Below are 17,965 nucleotides of genomic sequence, written 5' to 3' on the forward strand. Positions count from 1 at the left end.
TATTTTATGAGAGAGGGAGAGAGCACACGTGCAGGCGAGGAGCAGAGAGAGATGGGGAGAGAGAGAATCCCAAGCAGGCTCTGCATCATCAGTGTGGAGCCCGATGTAGGGACCGTTTGCAACTCTGAGATCATGACCTGAGTCAAAAATCAAGAGTTGGACGCTTAACTGAATGAGCCACCCAGGTACCCCTGGAGGGCTTTTTTTTTTTTTTAAATAGACCCCAAAGTTCACCCACACCTTGTTCCTTCGGCCACAGAACAAAAATGTGCTTTGCAGAGACCATAGCTCTTCCTCCTAATGACCAAGAGGTACGGTGTCATTGAAAACTAAACCCAAACAGGTACCACCCCTTGAGTTGCTCCACAAATCGGTGTGATCGAATTTTTACAGAGGTTTACAAGGATTCACTGCCACTGTTCCTTCTGCTATTGCTGTCCATGTTCCATGTAAGATGAGGGGTCTGGAAAAAAAATCAAGATCTCAGGAACTCAGGAACTGAGTATATTGAAGACATATGCACTTGTCAATGGTAAGTGTGTACAATAAATAAAGGGCCGTAGAATGATGAGCAGATCAAACAAGTAACGGGAAATGAACCGGACCGTGCGCTGGCCATTGCTGCTTCTTGGCTGCGTGTGCTTAGAAGTTAAGTCTTCACCTAAGACAGATGCCAACGTGGCCTCGGGGAGGTGGGGGATTTCAGATAAAATGGAGTTAAGGAACTTAATTTGACTAAACTAGGACTGTCAACTGCACGTATGCAAACAATTACATGATCATATATATTCCTGATCATTCTTCCTTCCTGGCAATTAACAAGCAGGGAGAATGTTACTGCCACACAAAAAGGGGTGTGCGGTATTAAAAGACTATTTAATAGAGAAGGCGGAAGGGAAACAATCTTCAAACAGCTTCCTCATCCAGAAACTGCTAAAAGTTCCTTTTGGCATTTTTGAAACCCTTGGTCAACAGATAAATCTAACAAAAAATGTGTGTGTTGCGGGGGTGGGGGGGTTGTGTATAAGAGTTTAGAAGCTTAGATCTCATTAGTCGAAGAAGAAGGTTGCTAAGGCTCAGTTTTCTGCAAACACCTTTGTTACAACCAAAAACAAAACTCCCTCTTTGCTGGCTTAACAAGTTCACAGCAGGCCTTTGGTGCTGAGACACATAATTAACAGAGAGATACCCAGTGGTCTCCAGGTTTCAGGGTTGAGGATTTCCCCCCAATATAGTCCCAACGTGTGAAATAATATGAAGAACCCCAACTAGTACAGTACTTGCTGTGGTCGCATTAAATAATCCATCACACTTACACCCCACATAGAAAATTAATTGGAATGCTCAGAATGAGAACTTAAGACACGCAGGGCTATATAAATGAATTATAATAAGGGAGCAGCTACTCTTTAAGACTGTCACAGGCTAAAATTCATCACACGCTGGTTTTCAAATGCATGCAAAGAGTCCATTGGGGTATGCACTGCATTTCCGAGGCAAAACAATTCATGAGTTTGGAAAACAATCTATGTTCACCGAATCTTAACAGGGTTCACATATATAATAAACAAAGGGGCCACTTATTGGAGGCCATCAAAATAAGCTAAGTCCAAGGAAAACTACTCCTTTTTCCCAGCCCCAATGCAAGCAGGCAGGCAAGCAAGCAAACACACACACACACACACACACACACACACACACACACACACACACCCGAAGCCAGAAAATTCAAAGAGACAGCAGGAAAGAATAATTTTCTACATTTAGGAAGGTGCTAGACATTGAGGGGTTTAAACTGACCCACAGGAATTTTGCATTGAGGAGACACCTTTCAAAAATGGGTAACAGCAATGAAAGTTACCAGCAACCTGCTGAATGCACGCAGCACCGTTTCCACAGATACATGTATACACTGGCACATCTAAAAGGCCCAGAGTGGCCCATGTACTCTGCCCATTTCACAGCCACCAGGGGCCCTCAGCAGGACTTTACGGAGACCTGTCTACAACAGAACACTGGAATACGTATTTGTTCTGGCAATACCTAATAAGGAGTCCACTTTCATTTTAGAGAGGTCTTTCCAGGAAGACTTGGTCTAACAGTAAAAGGCTTGCTTTGGGTCAAGGATGACAACAGGATGGATACGTGGTTAATGCTCCTGCTGGCAAAGTGGTCTTGCCCTCTGTTGCAAAGCAGCCCCTCCAACAGGCCACTTATTCTGTCGGCATCTCTAAACAGCATTGCTTGAAAACGTAACGTGACGTTCTCGCCCAAAGCCCTGCCTGAGACACACGCAGTCCAACCCATACCTGGTGAATTAAATCCCAAGCTCAGTGCCATGACCAGTTCCTGCTGATGAGAAGTACGAGGAGGAAAAGGTGGGGGCAGTCTGGGTGCATTTGAAAACGGAATCAGAGCTCAACATTCTGGTCAGAACTTGACCGATGCATTTGATTTTTAAAACCTGCATACTTCTGGGGGCGCCTGGTCAGCTTAGTCGGAAGAGCGTGCGACTCTTGATCTCTGGGTCCTCAGTCTGGGCCCCATGTTGGGCGGGGAGATTGCTTAAATAAATACTTTTAAAAAAAAAACGTGCATATTTCTACTTTAAGTGCCCAAAATGGTTCCTATTAAAAACCAGAGCACACGTATTATTTCAGAGACGTTATTTGTCTGAGACATTCCTAAAATGCTGTGTCTGGATGAGAAACGCCCTTTCTTTCTGGAGATCTCCTTTCTAAACCTGGTGATCCCTTTCTCATTTAAGAAAGACGGAGCGAGGCTCTCCTTGGGCTGAGAGAGCCGAGCACAGGGACAACAGGATCCAGTATGGGGCAGGCAGACAGCCACTGCAGGGAGGGGGGAGTGCTGAGCACGTGCCTTTTTTTCAAAGGGCCTTGGGTATTTCTGATACATACAATTCCATAAGAATTTTTACTTGAGGGGCTCCTGAGTGGCCCAGTCGGTCCAACATCTGATTTCGGCTCAGGTCACGATCTTGCAGTTTGTGAGTTCGAGTCCTGTCAGTGCAGAGCCTGCTTTGGATCCTCTGTCTCCCTCCTCTCTGCCCCTCCCCAGCTCATGCTCTCTCGCTCTCTCTCTCTCTCTCTCTCTCTAAAAAAGGGATAAACATCTTAAAAAAAGAATACATTAAAAAAAGAATTATTACGTGAAAGGCTCAAGCAGTAGAACTACAGATGAGCTATGAATAGCTGTGAACCAGTTAATTGTAGTTTCCTCTCTTTCCATAACTCAGCTTCCTCCGTCCATGACCCTTGGCTGCAGGTAGGGTTTTCTCCACGTATCTCTTCTGGTCCCTTAAAACTCCCCTGGCTGCTTTCGCTCCTTTCCTCTCCCCGTACTGTTCTTTGTTGCTCTACCCCGTATCTTCTGACTGCGCAGAATATGAACCTGAAGAGGGTTTTTGTTATATTTGTTGTACTTGTTTCGAGTTCCCTGTTCTTCATTTAAAAAGCAGGTAAGTTGAATGCTTTATGCTTTTCTAAGGAAGCACCTAAATTAAGTTGCTTTTTGTACACGGCCCTTGATTAGTTTTTTTCTTTGTGGGTCAGTGGCCTTCTAAAGAAAACAGGTCCCCTAGCCCTGTCCTTGGAGGCTCGGATGAGATTCAACGAAGCGTGCTTTTTAAAGCTTAACTCTATGTCATTAAAAACAAAACAAAACAAAAAAAATCACTCAAAAGAGCCAAACGTTTTTCAATCACACCAGCTCTATGTAATTTCTCTTTAGTCTTGATATCAATGCCTCAGTTTTCGAAGCTGAACAAAGACAATCACAATAAATTACTGCTCAGTCCTGCCGAGCATGTATTGGCTCCTTTTTGGAAGCGATTCAAATCAATGGTTAAAGAAGTAGGCACTGCACATGAGGCATCTAGCCCGTGCTTTAACGGGACTCTGCCGCGAACAATCTGTGGAAGTGTGCTTTCTCGTTTTCCCTCATCGACCTTCCCCTCGCCAAAGGCTGGCTCTGATGTACAAACGGGGTGCAGCTCACGTCAGTGGATTTCGGCTGCTCCTACCCACCTTCCCGTAGAAAATGTTACACGTGGCGGTTAGTTCTCAGGCCAGCTCTCTGCTTATTTACTATCAACTTGACTATTTTTAGCTATATCTTACAACCACTTTCTAGGTCTTTCTCGGAAAATGCCTTTTGAAGTCCAACTAGATGCCAAGAAAACGTCTCTCCAGTGCTCACATATCCGGGCGGAACGGTGATGAAAGAATACCTGTAGTCACCACTAAGGTGTTAGCTTTCTGCACCTGCAGGAGATAAAGTAAGTCTCTCGTAATTAGTCCCCCAGAGTTCGAAAAGGAGGGAACAGCAGCCAGAAACCTCTAAGGGACACAGTGGCAGAGAACCCAGGCTTGCCTACACCAGCATGATTTGTAGGGCAGACATCCTCTGCACCCCAACGGATTTTACCAATAAAACAACCAAATGCTCTCGGTAAATAATAGACACACAAATTGCAGCCTAAGGGGAAGGGCTGGCCGCCTTGAGAAGAACAGACTGGAAGGCCCTTTGCAAACTGCAAATGTAAGAGACTAGATAATCTTACATTGGTCTTTCCTGCAGAAACCGAGTGCCTCGCTTGGGTTTTGATGAAAACTTAGCGCTTTACAAGGAGGGGTTTTTAGGAAGTGAATGTAAAAGGTTCCAAATATTTAACACTATTTGCACCTTTCATTCTGCGAGGCTAATGGTAGTCTAGGGATAAGAAGACTGATGTGGGGATTTCAGGAACTGGGTTTGAGTCTCGGCTGACATGATCCACTGTAGGCTCTTGGGAAGGCTCTTGAGCCTTAAAAAGCCCTTTGTAAACAAGGAAGCATTATGTCAATGTAAAAAGTGCCATGATCGGGGGACCTGGGTGGCTCAGTCGGTTGAGCATCTGACTTCTGCTCAGGTCATGATCTCGCAGTTCTTGAGTTTGAGCCCCACACTGGGCTCTCTGCTGTCAGCGTGGAGCCCGCTTCAGAGCCTCCGTCCCCCTCTCTTTCTGCCCCTCCCCTGCTTGCATTCTCTTTCAAAACTAAACTTTTTTTTTTTAAGTGCAACAATGAAACAGAAAGGAAGAACATCAATTATGCCCTGAGAAGCCACCGAAGTTCTCCATGAAGAGACTTTTCTGACCACTTGTACTAGCTGAGGGACAGGGGCCAGGAAGGCAAGCACCCTGTCTCCTCTGGCTAGATCAGGAAAATTTCTTATTCCAGCCTGGATTTTAGGGGAGTAAAGATGGTCAGAAAGGAGGTATTGAATGGCATGCATAAGTGACGGTTTAGTGATGACAACGAAGCACAGACCTCCTAAGGGCCATCAAAAGCAAAGTCCTGGGAGCTAAAGGAGGCCTGATGATGAAATAAAATGTATCCCGGATGGGATCCCGGAAGGAAGAAAACGATACTGGGGGAGAACTAAGGAAATCACACAAAAACTTGCAGGTGAAGGTTTAGAGCAGTAGTGATTTTATTTTATTTTATTTTATTTTATTTTATTTTATTTTATTTTTATTTATTTATTAATTTTTAACATTTATTCATTTTTGAGAGAAAAAGAACATGAGCAGGGAAGGGGCAGAGAGAGGAAGATACAGAATCTGAAACAGGCTCTAGGCTCTGAGCTGTCAGCACAGAGCCCGACGTCGGCCTCGAAATCACAAATTGTGAGATCCTGACCTGAGCCGAAGTCGGACGCTCAACCCACTGAGCCACCCAGGCGTCCCTATTTTATTATTTTTTTTTTAACATTTATTTTTGAGAGACAGACAGAGACAGAGCACAAGTGGGGGCGGGGCAGAGAGAGCAGACACAGACTCCGAAGCAGGCTCCAGGCTCTGAGCTGTCAGCACAGAGCCCGATGCGGGGCTCGAACTCACGAACCGTGAGATCATGACCTGAGCCGAAGTCAGTCGCCCAACTGACTGAGCCACCCAGGCGCCCCAGGCTTATAGCAGTATTATTCATAGTAGCCAAATATCCATTGACGGGTGGACAAACAAAATGTGGTATATCCATATGATGGATCATTCAGCCGTAAGAAGGAAAGGTATGTGTTACTGCATGGCTGAATCTAAAGAAAATAAAATTAAAAAAATGAAATGAAATGAAATGAAATGAAATGAAATAAAATAAAATAAAATAAAATAAAATAAAATAAAATAAAATAAAATAAAATAAAATAAAACAAAAGCTAAATGAAAGAGCCAGTCACCAACGTCCACATACCATAGGATCCCATTTATGTGAAATGTCCAGCATAGACCAATTTACAGAGGCAGAAAGTGGATTCGTGGTTGTCTAGAGGAATGGAGAAGTAAGGGGAGGTTACAGCTAAAAGGCAGGGGATTTCTTTCTGGGATGATGAAAGTGTTCTAAAATTGATTTTGGTGATGAATCCACAATTCTGTGAGGGTATGAAAAGCCGTTGTACACTTTAAATGGGCGAATCAGGGGCGCCTGGGTGGCGCAGTCGGTTAAGCGTCCGACTTCAGCCAGGTCACGATCTCGCGGTCCGGGAGTTCGAGCCCCGCGTCGGGCTCTGGGCTGATGGCTCAGAGCCTGGAGCCTGTTTCCGATTCTGTGTCTCCCTCTCTCTCTGCCTCTCCCCCGTTCATGCTCTGTCTCTCTCTGTCCCAAAAATAAATAAAAAACGTTGAAAAAAAAAAAAATTTAAATGGGCGAATCATTTAGGATATGAACTATATCTCAATAAAAGCGTTAGTTAAAAAAAACTAAGGAAATCAGAAATCAGATAGGGACTACAGATAGTAATACATCAACATTGGCTTATCAATTGTGACAATTTACCACCCTAATGTAAGATGTAAATTTCCTGTGCTATCACTATCCTCCCAACTTGTGTGAATCTGAAACTCTTCTAGGATAAACAAGTGTGTTGCTTCTTTTAAAAGCAAGCTTCAGTTCTCAAAGGGTGTGTATACGTATGGAGGGGCTTTCATCAGGTTTTTAAAAAATATATAAATACTTGGTATAACTTTACTAATGGGAGCTACATTAAGCTGTTATTTGCTGTAAGTAATTTTCCTAATCCCTCAATTGCTACTTTACTCTTTTTCTAATTTTGATTTGTCCCAAAAGTAAAAACAATTCCTTGCCATTGGTCTTAAGAGTTACCAAAACAGTTTCCATCTACTTTCTACTTTCTAGAGCTAAATTCACGTAGCCACAAAGTGAGCTAAAAAGCAGGTTGCTGGATAACCCCGGGGCCTCCACGCTACCTGAGAACCCCAGGAGGAATATGCAACGTTCTGCTTCTTGGGAACAAAGAAAGAAAATCTCTAAAGGTTTTTTTAATAATCCCAGGAGGGAGAGGGAACATATACATTAATCCAACCTCCCTTTGCGAGAAGGAATGGAACCACGGCATAGGATGTGCAGTGCACATGGAAAGCCTTAAGTCACTTGACCTAAGCCTTAATAATAAAGCACATCAATTATAGTCATTATGCAGATGTGGGATTTGAGATCACCTACCAATCAGTAGGAGAAATGCAGCTAGTTAGTATTTTGCACACCCGTGCCGAAACACTGCTCTGGAGGGCTTAAGACTGCCAATTATTTTTAGGTCCACTAATCCTGCAAGGTAGGCCAGAGAAGGCCAATCAGAAACACAGACATGTTGAAAATCAGTTGTATTAGGTTTTTCTAAGAATACCTTCCTGTGAGTGTAGTGGGAAGAGTTAGGGTTGCTGCTTTAAAGCTCCAGGCTTCATTCCCATGAGCTTGCAACAGCTTTCAAATCCACTCCAGAGAGAAATCAACAGGGTTTTTATTGCTCTTTAAATGATAAGCGAATTATGAACCAAAGTTTATGCCTGGCAACCTCAGAACCCGCTTTTCACTGCACCAAAGGTTTACTAAAGGAAGGCATATCAGCCAAAATGAGCGAGCGGCGTGAAACGCACACTCCGACCCGTGTCACCGTCACGTTAGAGCAGCCAGGGCACCTGCCTCTATTTTGCACATTTACAACCACTTTGTCCAAGGTCTAGGACCCAGCAGGAATACTACTGCTGGTGGGTATAACCCAAAACCCTTCAACGATTCGGAGGATCCAACGAAGAGTACCTAAGCAATCGGTGCAGATAAAGGCTCACAGGACTGTGGTGGAGACCTTTTGGGGGGTCGGCGAGGGGCAGGCTTCCCGGGCGTGTACCTGGGCAGCATCATTTCAGAGTTTCTCTCGAATCCCAATTTCTAATCTTCATTGGGCTCATAATTTAACCGAATGCCTGGAAATACGGGATTCCAAATGCCTACGTTATATATTCAGCTACAAGCAACAAAATAGCCTAGAGAGGAATACCATCTATTGGCTGGGACACTTTTGTCTCTGGTGCCCAACAGTTACTTCTGGCACCTGTGAACTCAAACCACGCGTCACAAGCCCTGGTAGAGGAAGACCCTGGTGGGGTCATCTCTAAGACAGCTCATCGGGTCAGGCTTGGAGGGCCACAGGGATTCTCAGGGTGGGGAGACGCTGGCCGCCAGCACCTTGCTTTTTCTCTGCACACACCTAGCATGCACCAAGTCTTAAGGGTTGCCCCTGTGAGCAGCCTCCGGCAGGCAGTCGCTTAAAACTAGAGAACAAGTGAATGAAGGAAAGTATCCTCAGGAAAACAGGGCGTGACTTTCCTTATTATTTCTAAATAATCTCTGAAGAAACCCCCAGGGACCTCGTTTTCAGATAACCTGCCAAAGCCACTTAGGTTTCACAGCAAGATCAGAAAGGGTGAGCGGTGAAGTCCCGAGTTTATCACAGGCGTGGAAGAAAATGCAGTTGGTGGGTGGGGAAGCTCACAGACACTTGCTCTAAGACAAACATCAATGCCTTTCACTTCAGATACATTTCATGGGTCGAGGGGGTCGTGAACGTTTTAAAAATTATCTTCGCTGTTTTCCTAATTGCTTTCAGCTGCGGTACCTAGGGACCCAAAACTCCTCCTTAACTTCTTTTTACTCTGTCTCGCAGGATACACCTAAAATTCCTCTCCAAAATACCGTGTGAGACTAGGTTTTCAGTAAACCTGCTTTCTAGGAAAAGCATACCCCAAGAACAACATACTCATTAATCATGAGTCCTCCCAAAGATATTTTTTCCAAATGGCTATCTAGAAAGCATTTGCACTAAGTGATAGCAAAGTCGGCTGCTTCACATAAAGCAAATGATACTCTCACATCAGATTTCAAGCCACCCGAACCATTCTTTAAAACTCTAGCCAGGCATCAACGAAACGGCAAAGAGGAAAGAAACATTTGCATTTTCAATGCTTGTACTTCATTACGTCCCTTAAAATCCACTTCCACACGACTCTTGTTCAAGGTCTCAGTGAGTTACAGCTTACTCTAATACAGATCTGCATTGAAGGCCTCTTAATTAGAGTCCATTCCACGGAGACTAAGCTCCATGGACAGGAGCCACAGCTGAACAGGGGTTCATTGCTCTAACACGAGAGGAATACTCCTGCACCTTAGCACAGGCATATGGAAAAGGGGCAGGGTCCCCCTGTGGCAAGGCTGAGTCTCTCCGACCCTCAAAACCAGCTCTTCTCCTCACCGTTATCAAGCCCCCTAACACCCGGGCCTGCCACCTTTGGGGCATACACCCTAGAACGGATTCCTTTTTAGGGGGCTCTCTGCTATTTAGAAAACTTTTGTTAACGGTAAGGTTTTCAACGTATACTTCCAGTTCTAGGTCACGTAATGGAGCTTGAAGTGGAATCTGTCTCGGTCCTAATTTTGCACAGAATGCCACTGTTCATGTCGCTATCCAGAGGATTATCTATCTGTACCCTTTGCTTCCTTCCTCGAAGTCAACTGGAACGAACAGTCCCACAATTCTGTGGTGAAGCCAATTACCCCAAGGTTCCGGGGCTCGGTGAGCAAACTCACAAACAGCTTTTGGGAAGCAGATCACTTGCACTGGTTTCCCTTTGTCCACATAGATCTTTAGTTGCTTGAAGAGCACAAGGTCAGTCACTTGCCAAGCACAGAATTACTCTTATAGAAATGATGTTGCCTTTCCCAGAAGATGGAGTTTGCTGAAGTTTTCAGCGTTCCCACTCTTCATTACAGGTCCTCTCGGCTTACCTTTATAGGTGACGCACCCCGCGTCTGATTGGGATTTATCCTAATGGCAATCTATTAGCTCCTTGGCACCACTTGATCCCCCAATCTCACCTTTCAGAATCTTTCCTTTACGATCAGACCGGTTGATTAATTACATTTGATTTCTTCATTAGGATTAGAAAATCCAGTGTATTTATCACTTGAACTAGTTACTTCGATCGGTCCACCTCAAGAGATCATCTCTCTAAATCAAAGAACCGTTCACATTACCTAAACTAACCTTGGACCTGATTCAGCAACACAAAAACACTAACGCAGTATTTACCAAGCGCCTCTTATGTGCCAGATGTCATCCATCAGTGCAGAAAATACAAAAGGCTTGGTCTCTACTCTCGAAAATTACAAGAGGCCCAGACACGGATTTTATTGTTGCTCTACACGCTTTTTCTTTCTCCCTCTTACTCTGTAATCTGAATTCCTCCAGCCTCTATCCCCTCAAATCTCCGAGGTCCTCTGATCTTCTCCTGGAACAACTCGAGTTCAAAAGACAGGAGAGCTTCTCACATTGGGGCTTCAACAGATATGCTTTTGGAGGTGCCTCTGGACAAACTGGGGGAAAGAGTCACACCCTCAAATATCATTTATGAGCTGCCAGATACACTGGGTTCATTTTTTGAGTCATCCAAAACTACGGAAGATACGAGCTTGGACTCAAAGCAGAATCTCATAACGAAGGAGAGAAGCAAACTCCTTGGGGACCTACTTCTGCTGCCTGTCTTGGTCAACAAAGCAAAATCCACAGAGCAAAAACGTCTCGCACAGATGCTTCTGAGTTAATCTGGCTTGACACATCGGGTCACTAAACATTCCCATTTATTTTAAAAACCTGCACCTCTCAGACGATGTCAGGGTTTTGATTTTTCAAAGTGTCGAACTCTGGGGGCACCTGGGTGGCTCAGTCAGTTGGGCGTCCGACTTCAGCTCAGGTCGCGATCTCACCGTTCAGGAGTTCGAGCCCCGCGTCGGTCTCTGCGCTGACTGAGCCCGGAGCCTGCTTCAGAGTCTGTGTCTCCCTCTCTCTCTGCCCCTCCCCTGCTCATGATCTCCCTCAAAAATAAACAAACACTGAAAAAACTAAATAAATAGAGTATTAAACTCCGGTCACTTGAGGATGAGCTGCCCTAAACTTATGTTGCAACAGACAATCACTCCCTGGCATGGCTCCATACCATTTTTTGCAACTGAGGTCCCAGGAGTTTTTGTGCCTTCGAGTGACCGTAACGACAAACCGCCAAGGAGCTGAGGTACTGCAGAGCTCCTCTCTGCCCCACTAGGAATAATCCCTGTTTGTTCTGGGCTCAGAAACTCTGATAAAAAGGTGCTTGAAGAGAAACGTAAGGTGCCATGCTGACTGCGTTCCACTTTACTCTCATTCCTTAAGGATCACACGGAGGGAAAAGTAAAGGCAGATCCTGGGCACTGCACTGAAGTATTAATGGGACTATTTATTTACGACACGAAAAGATTTACTTCCTTGCGGAAGAAGATGGAAGAGTGACCGCTGCTTTGCCGGCAGGTGACGAGGAAAAGAAAGAAACCAGTCATTTGCTTTGCATTCAAGTCTCCACAGGCCCTATTCAATTTTCAATTCCTGACCATCCTCAGATACAGGCCTGCCAGATAAGAGGCCTCACTCATAGTTACCCCGGGGCCACGTAGATGTGAATGTTCCAGAAAAAAAACTAGCGCACTGGGGGCGGCCTGGACCTCATTACTGCAGAACTATCAGATAACCAAGAATGAAGGGCTGCCCGTTACCATTTTTGCTTTGGGTGGGGATGAAAGGAAAGAGGCCATTCTAGTTTGAGCCTCTAAGAAATGCAAGTTGCTGTCACAGGGCTGACACTGGAGTCACCGGAGAAGGGTGCTGTCCCAGGACCTAAGTAAGGGACGCAGCAGGGCTCTGGAAGCCTGGCCGAGAGTCAAGCTTGAGACGTATGTGTCAGCTTGCTCTGGGCCAGAGCAACTCGCCAAGTGGGTGCCTGTTTCCTCATTTCAATATCCGACTTGCCTTCCACACATCTTTCGGACCATGGGTCAACTGCTGGCTTGTAAAGCAATTACTGTAGTCAAATCTCAGCTCCCAAGGAAGTTCCAATCACTCCTTCGGTCCCAGGATGTGACCCACCATCATGGCCACAGGAGTGAGAGAGAAAAACCGGAAGAGCACTGGGTGAGGAAGAAAGACCAGGAAGATAGCGCGGAACCCAAGGCTGAGTAGAGGCGATCTGGCGCGAGGGCCTCAGGCCCCGTGGTAACTCTCATCGAGCAGAGGGACGTGTTTTCCTCTCTCGTTTCCGTTACACAGAGCCTGCAGATGGCACACCATTACCACGGCAATTACTGGCTGTCATTATGAAAAGTCTTTGATGTGATCGCAAAAATTATTAAAATGGCCCTTAGAAAAAGAAGGGCGATAAACATAGCCTCCTTTGTAAAATCCAAGGACCAGTTTCATACCAGGACTTTGTGCCAGAAAAGAGGTTGTCAGTGTAATATACCTGTTTCCAGCTTCTCCCCTTCAAGATGTCTTCTCCCACGTGGAGAACAAATAATGGTATGTGGTTCATGATCTATCTTTTTTTTTAATTTTTTTTAACGTTTTATTTATTTTTGAGACAGAGAGAGACAGAGCATGAACGGGGGAGGGGCAGAGAGAGAGGGAGACACAGAATCGGAAGCAGGCTCCAGGCTCCGAGCCATCAGCCCAGAGCCCGATGCGGGGCTCGAACTCACGGACCGCGAGATTGTGACCTGAGCTGAAGTCGGCCGCTTAACCGACTGAGCCACCCAGGCGCCCCATTCATGATCTATCTTAAGAGTATACTGACAGGTACCTCAAAGGAAAATACAAAAGTAAACTTCTCCTTGTGGACACACATGTATTTGCACAAGCTCCCAGTTTTTCCTCACCCCACAGTAACCAACAAGAGATCATTATCAGGGGCGCCTGGGTGGCTCAGTCGGTCGAGCGTCCAACTCTCCATTTCAGCTCAGGTCATGAGCTCACAGTCATGGGATCAAGCCCTGGATGGGGCTCTGTGCTGAGTGTGGAGTCTGCTTGGGATTCTCTTTCCCTCTGCCCCTCTCCCCCATCATGCTCGCTCGCTCTCTCTAACAAATAAACTTAAAGAAAAGATCATTTTGAAAATGGCCACGTGGTGCCTGGCTGGCTCAGTGAAGCATATGATTCTCAATCTCGGAGTTGTGGGTTTGAGCCCCACGATGGGTGTAGAGATTACTTAAGAAAATAAAACAAATAAAACTAAAAACGGGAGATGCCTGGGGGGGCTCAGTCGGTTAAGCTTCCGACTTCAGCTCGGGTCATGATCTCACAGTTCTCGAGTTCAAGCCCCGCGTCGGGCTCTGTGCTGACAGCTCGGAGCCTGGAGCTGCTTCGGATTCTGTGACTCCCTCTCTCAAAAATAAATAATAAACATTAAAATAAAAATAAATAGATAGATAAATAAATAAATAAATAAATACATAAAACGGTCTTCGAGGATGAGAACAAATGATAACTCACATTAAATGTCGGTCTTGGTTTAAACAGAACATGTGGCAGTGCTGTACTTATCTGCTGGAATTAGTAAATACTGTAATGTACTTAAATGGGTATCGGTAACCAGAAACATGAAAGAAAAGAGAAGAGCTCACTTTGTTCTCTGTCTCTCATAGGATCACAAACCGTGCAAGGTCACATTTTCTTTTCTTAATCCACCTAATCTTAGGTTTAAACTGAGTCGAGACAGCATAATCCCAAGTATATCCAATGTTACAGGGGCACATCCATGACCACAGCACACAATTTTAAATCATATTCTGGAAATGAGCTTCAATGTGGGGGGAACGGGGCCATTTCGAAAGCTTAAGTGAGTAAATGTCCAGCATCATAAGCCCGTCTTTTTTTTTTTTTAATATTTTTTTTAATGTTTATTTATTTCTGAGACAGAGAGAGACAGAGCATGAGCGGGGGAGGAACAGAGAGAGAGAGAGAGAAAGAGAGAGAGAGACAGAGACAGAGACAGAGAGAGAGACAGAACCCGAAGCAGGCTCCAGGCTCCGAGCTGTCAGCACAGAGCCCGACGCGGGGCTCAAACTCACAGACCGTGAGATCATGACCTGAGCCGAAGTCGGTCGCTCAACCGACTGAGCCACCCAGGTGCCCCCATAAGCCCTTCTTTTTGCAAATGAGAGGCCTAAATTATAATGCCTCCGACCAGGCTAACATACTCTTGCTTTTGTTCATGGGTATTTCTAACATATGATCCCAGCCCAATATAAAGACACCAACTAACCTAACTCAAGTGTTTCCACTGTGACAAATTCAATCCTATAACAATGATACTACCACAATGAAATAAACTTGGAGAAGAACCACAGTTCAATCTCAAGTTTCACACACATGTTTGAGGAGGTGTTTGGCGGCACAAGCCTGGGCGTTCATTTGGCCTAATGACCGGGTAGGTATGGGTTAAGTGTGGGGCATATTCACAAAAAGGCGTGGTTTCATTATCGCGAGATGAGCTTTCATGATTTCATGATCTGAGCAAACAGAAACACAAATTATGCCAGAGATTATGAAATGTGCCTGTATTTAAAAAAAAAAAAAAAGTCACGACGCATTTTGCTTATTGGTGAAAACTTTTATGATAGCATTAACAAATCTGGTAGCCCTGGGAGAGCAGACAGAAGCCAAGCTTCTTTTTCACTACAAACCAAATGAAGAAAGTCACAACAAGGAGGCCACTCAACAAACAAAGGGAAAAGAAAAGCTTACCACACACATTACTTGCTCTGAGTCTCTGAGGCAGGCAGGCAAGCTCCATGTGACGAGGAAAGCGTAAGGACTTTTGAGTTCAACGGGCCTGAATTTGAACTCAAGTCTGTGCAACTTTGGGTCAGTCTCTTCACTTCAGAAACGACTTCACCTTCTCGAAATTCGGGGCAAAACCAGAACCTACCTAACAGAATCATGAAATGTATATGGTGCTTCACAGAAGAGTAGCTACCATGATAAATACTGACATCGGAAGATACTATACAGGGGGCACCTGGGTGGCTCCGCTGGTTGAGCGTCCGACTTTGGCTCAGGTCATGATCTCAGTGTTCGTGAGTTCAAGCCTCACATGGGGCTCACTGCTGTTAGCACAGAGCCTGCTTCAGATCCTCTGTCCCCCTCTCTTCCTGCCCCTCCCCCACTCATCTCTCTGTCTCTCTCTCTCTCTCTCTCAATAATAAATAAAACATTAAAAAATAAAAAGAAGATACTATATATTCCTCAGAAGGGGATCAGCTGGAAGCTTCCTTTAATCGATGGAAGGGTGTTGTTTGTTGGTTACTGTTACTACTACTGCTCCTCATCTCAGGTAGCAAAATAAAGGTTGAGTCGTATGAAGCTGCCATTGTTCTAGGTCAAAAGGATCAAATACCAGCAACGTTTATATAGCCCGACCTAATTATTTTGAGGCATCAACTTTCTATCAACATCCAAATATTTCTACATACAAACAAAGATCGTTCGCGTTCTAGAATTGCTGCACTCGTGAATACAATTCGGAAGAGTGACATAAGACACTCCTATTTACTTACTTAAATATGCAATCTTACTTTTTTAAAAAAATGTATGTGCCTGGAGTGTGCAGTATGTCGCTGCACTGCCCTGACAAAACGATCATTTCCTCCCTCGTGGCCAATCATTTTGCTGAGACAACACTGTGCTCTACCACAGAAAGGTGGATGATTCAGAAATTTAGAATGTCGAAGGATAAACATATGTCAAAGAAAAACCAAAAAAGAAAAGAAAAAAGGAGGAAAAAAAAAAACAACCAGCGAACCCACCCTGAGATGAAGGGAGTTTGTTCCCTGTCACATCAAAGGAAGGGAGAACAAAGATGGAAATGACAGCTCCCTGCGCAATTGTGATGCATTCAAGTGCTGATTTTTTTGATGTTTCTGATGAGAATATATTGACCTCAGATCGTCTGTCACTTTAGCACCTGATCACCTCCTTATGATCTATTTCTTAAGTATTTCTGTCAAATACATCTTCCCCTACTAGGTTTTAGACGGGTACCATAGATTTCCCTCCATTATCCCCTTACAATTATGCAGAAGATTCACAGACATGAATAAGGAAAAGAAAATTCATCAACATAACGCTTAACCTGCCAAGATGTGTAGGCAAGGTTTGGAGATGAAAAATGAGGGCTTCCTGAACAAGTGTTTCTAGAAGAGTGTGTGGGAGGAGTGTGCAGGGAGGGAGGGAGGAACAGGTGCTCCCTGGCCTTGGTCCTGAGTAGTATATAGGACTCAGGGCACCAAGTAACTGGTTAAACATGTAACGGTGATCACAGCACTATTAAATTCCACAGCGTGATAAGAGAGGAAAAGAAAAGTTCCAAACCCATTAAATGTGTTTTTCCTATTTTTGGCTAAGAAGCTATGGCAAAACCAGGCATTCTGAGGGAGAAAGAAAGAGTTTGAAAAGTAAACAACATGCAAGACGCCTGGAGACTGGTTTAAAAATAGACAGAAAAACAAACCTTACCTATTGTTACTTCAGAGTAAGTGCTCCCAAGTACTTATGATTTGGAGAGGGCTGCAGAGAGAAGAGAAGCTTTAGTGTGGATAAAAAGCAGAGTGAAAAGAAGTGAAGGTATCTTTGATGAGATAAAGAGCTAGTCGAGACACAGAATAGAGAAAAGCCCATAAGGCACTGCAGGCTGGACACAAAATAACCACCAGGCAGGAGCAACTTGCGAGAGACTACAAAGCCAACCGAGTAAGAGGCTCTTTTCGTTCTATCACAGGGAGGAAGCCATGTAGAGCATCCACGGGCCCACTTAATCACAGTCACAGGACTGAAAAAGGAGACGGCTGATGGACTGAATGAACTCTTTGTCTTCTAAAGAGATTCGCATTCCCGAACCCGAATGCTGAACTGGGCAGGTCAGAGGTACTAGATCAAATAGCGGTAAACATGGTGGTCTGCGTGCAATCAACAAACCAGGAATAGATAAACCACGGTGACCAGATGGTACCCACCAGCCAGTTGTGAAACTGTTTTGGCCCACATGTGTAGGCCATCTTTACAAACAGCGACTGGGCCCGAGAGACTGGTGCTTGTCAATGCGATTCCTATTCAGAGGAAGGGCTCCAGAAGGGACCCTGTGAAGTAGAAACCTGTAAGACTCATTTCCATATCAAGTGGGCTGGCAAACTTTACAATAAAGGTGAAATCGTGGCACGTTTACAAAAAGAAAGCCTATGAGGGAAGAGAAAGTCAAATATTTTGGCAAAGGAGACAGATCATGTTCATCTAATAAACCAGAGCTCAGGGAAAAATATGCGGTTCAATGAAGGGGACCCTGAAGATCAAATGTATAGGTGTGCTAAAAACACAACAGAAAACATTACCCTGTATCTATGCGGCTATGTACTGGCATTGACTCTTCAAAGATACAAAGGAGATAAGCAAAATTCAGAAGTTAGATAAAAAGATTGGGGCAATTATTTAAGGGATGTGGGAGAGACAACAGAAAATAAAGGTTCAATGTGGAAAGATGGGAATGCTATTTCTTTCAATCAAGCATATGGAGAGGCTTTAAAAGTGTTCTTTTTATAGTCTCCTGATATACTGAATTTATTCGATAAGCAATCCTAGAAGTATAGCAATGGATCACTTACACATTGCTTCAACTTTTGGAACAATCCAATAAGCAAGGGAAGCCTTGGTCTAACAAAAAGAAAAAAAGGGGGGGGAGGAATAAGAAAAAAAAAAACATTCA

At 44.5% G+C, this 17,965-nt stretch overlaps 1 protein-coding gene across 1 annotated transcript in view; it reads right to left on the reverse strand.

Moving 5' to 3' along the window:
- The window catches only part of GPC4 (glypican 4), a 109,659-nt gene that overhangs the window by 38,338 nt on the left and 53,356 nt on the right, over positions 1–17,965 (reverse strand). The window lies entirely within an intron of this gene.

This window comes from Lynx canadensis, chromosome X (assembly GCF_007474595.2).
Source record: "Lynx canadensis isolate LIC74 chromosome X, mLynCan4.pri.v2, whole genome shotgun sequence".
In the NCBI taxonomy this organism is placed as follows: Eukaryota; Metazoa; Chordata; class Mammalia; order Carnivora; family Felidae; genus Lynx; species Lynx canadensis.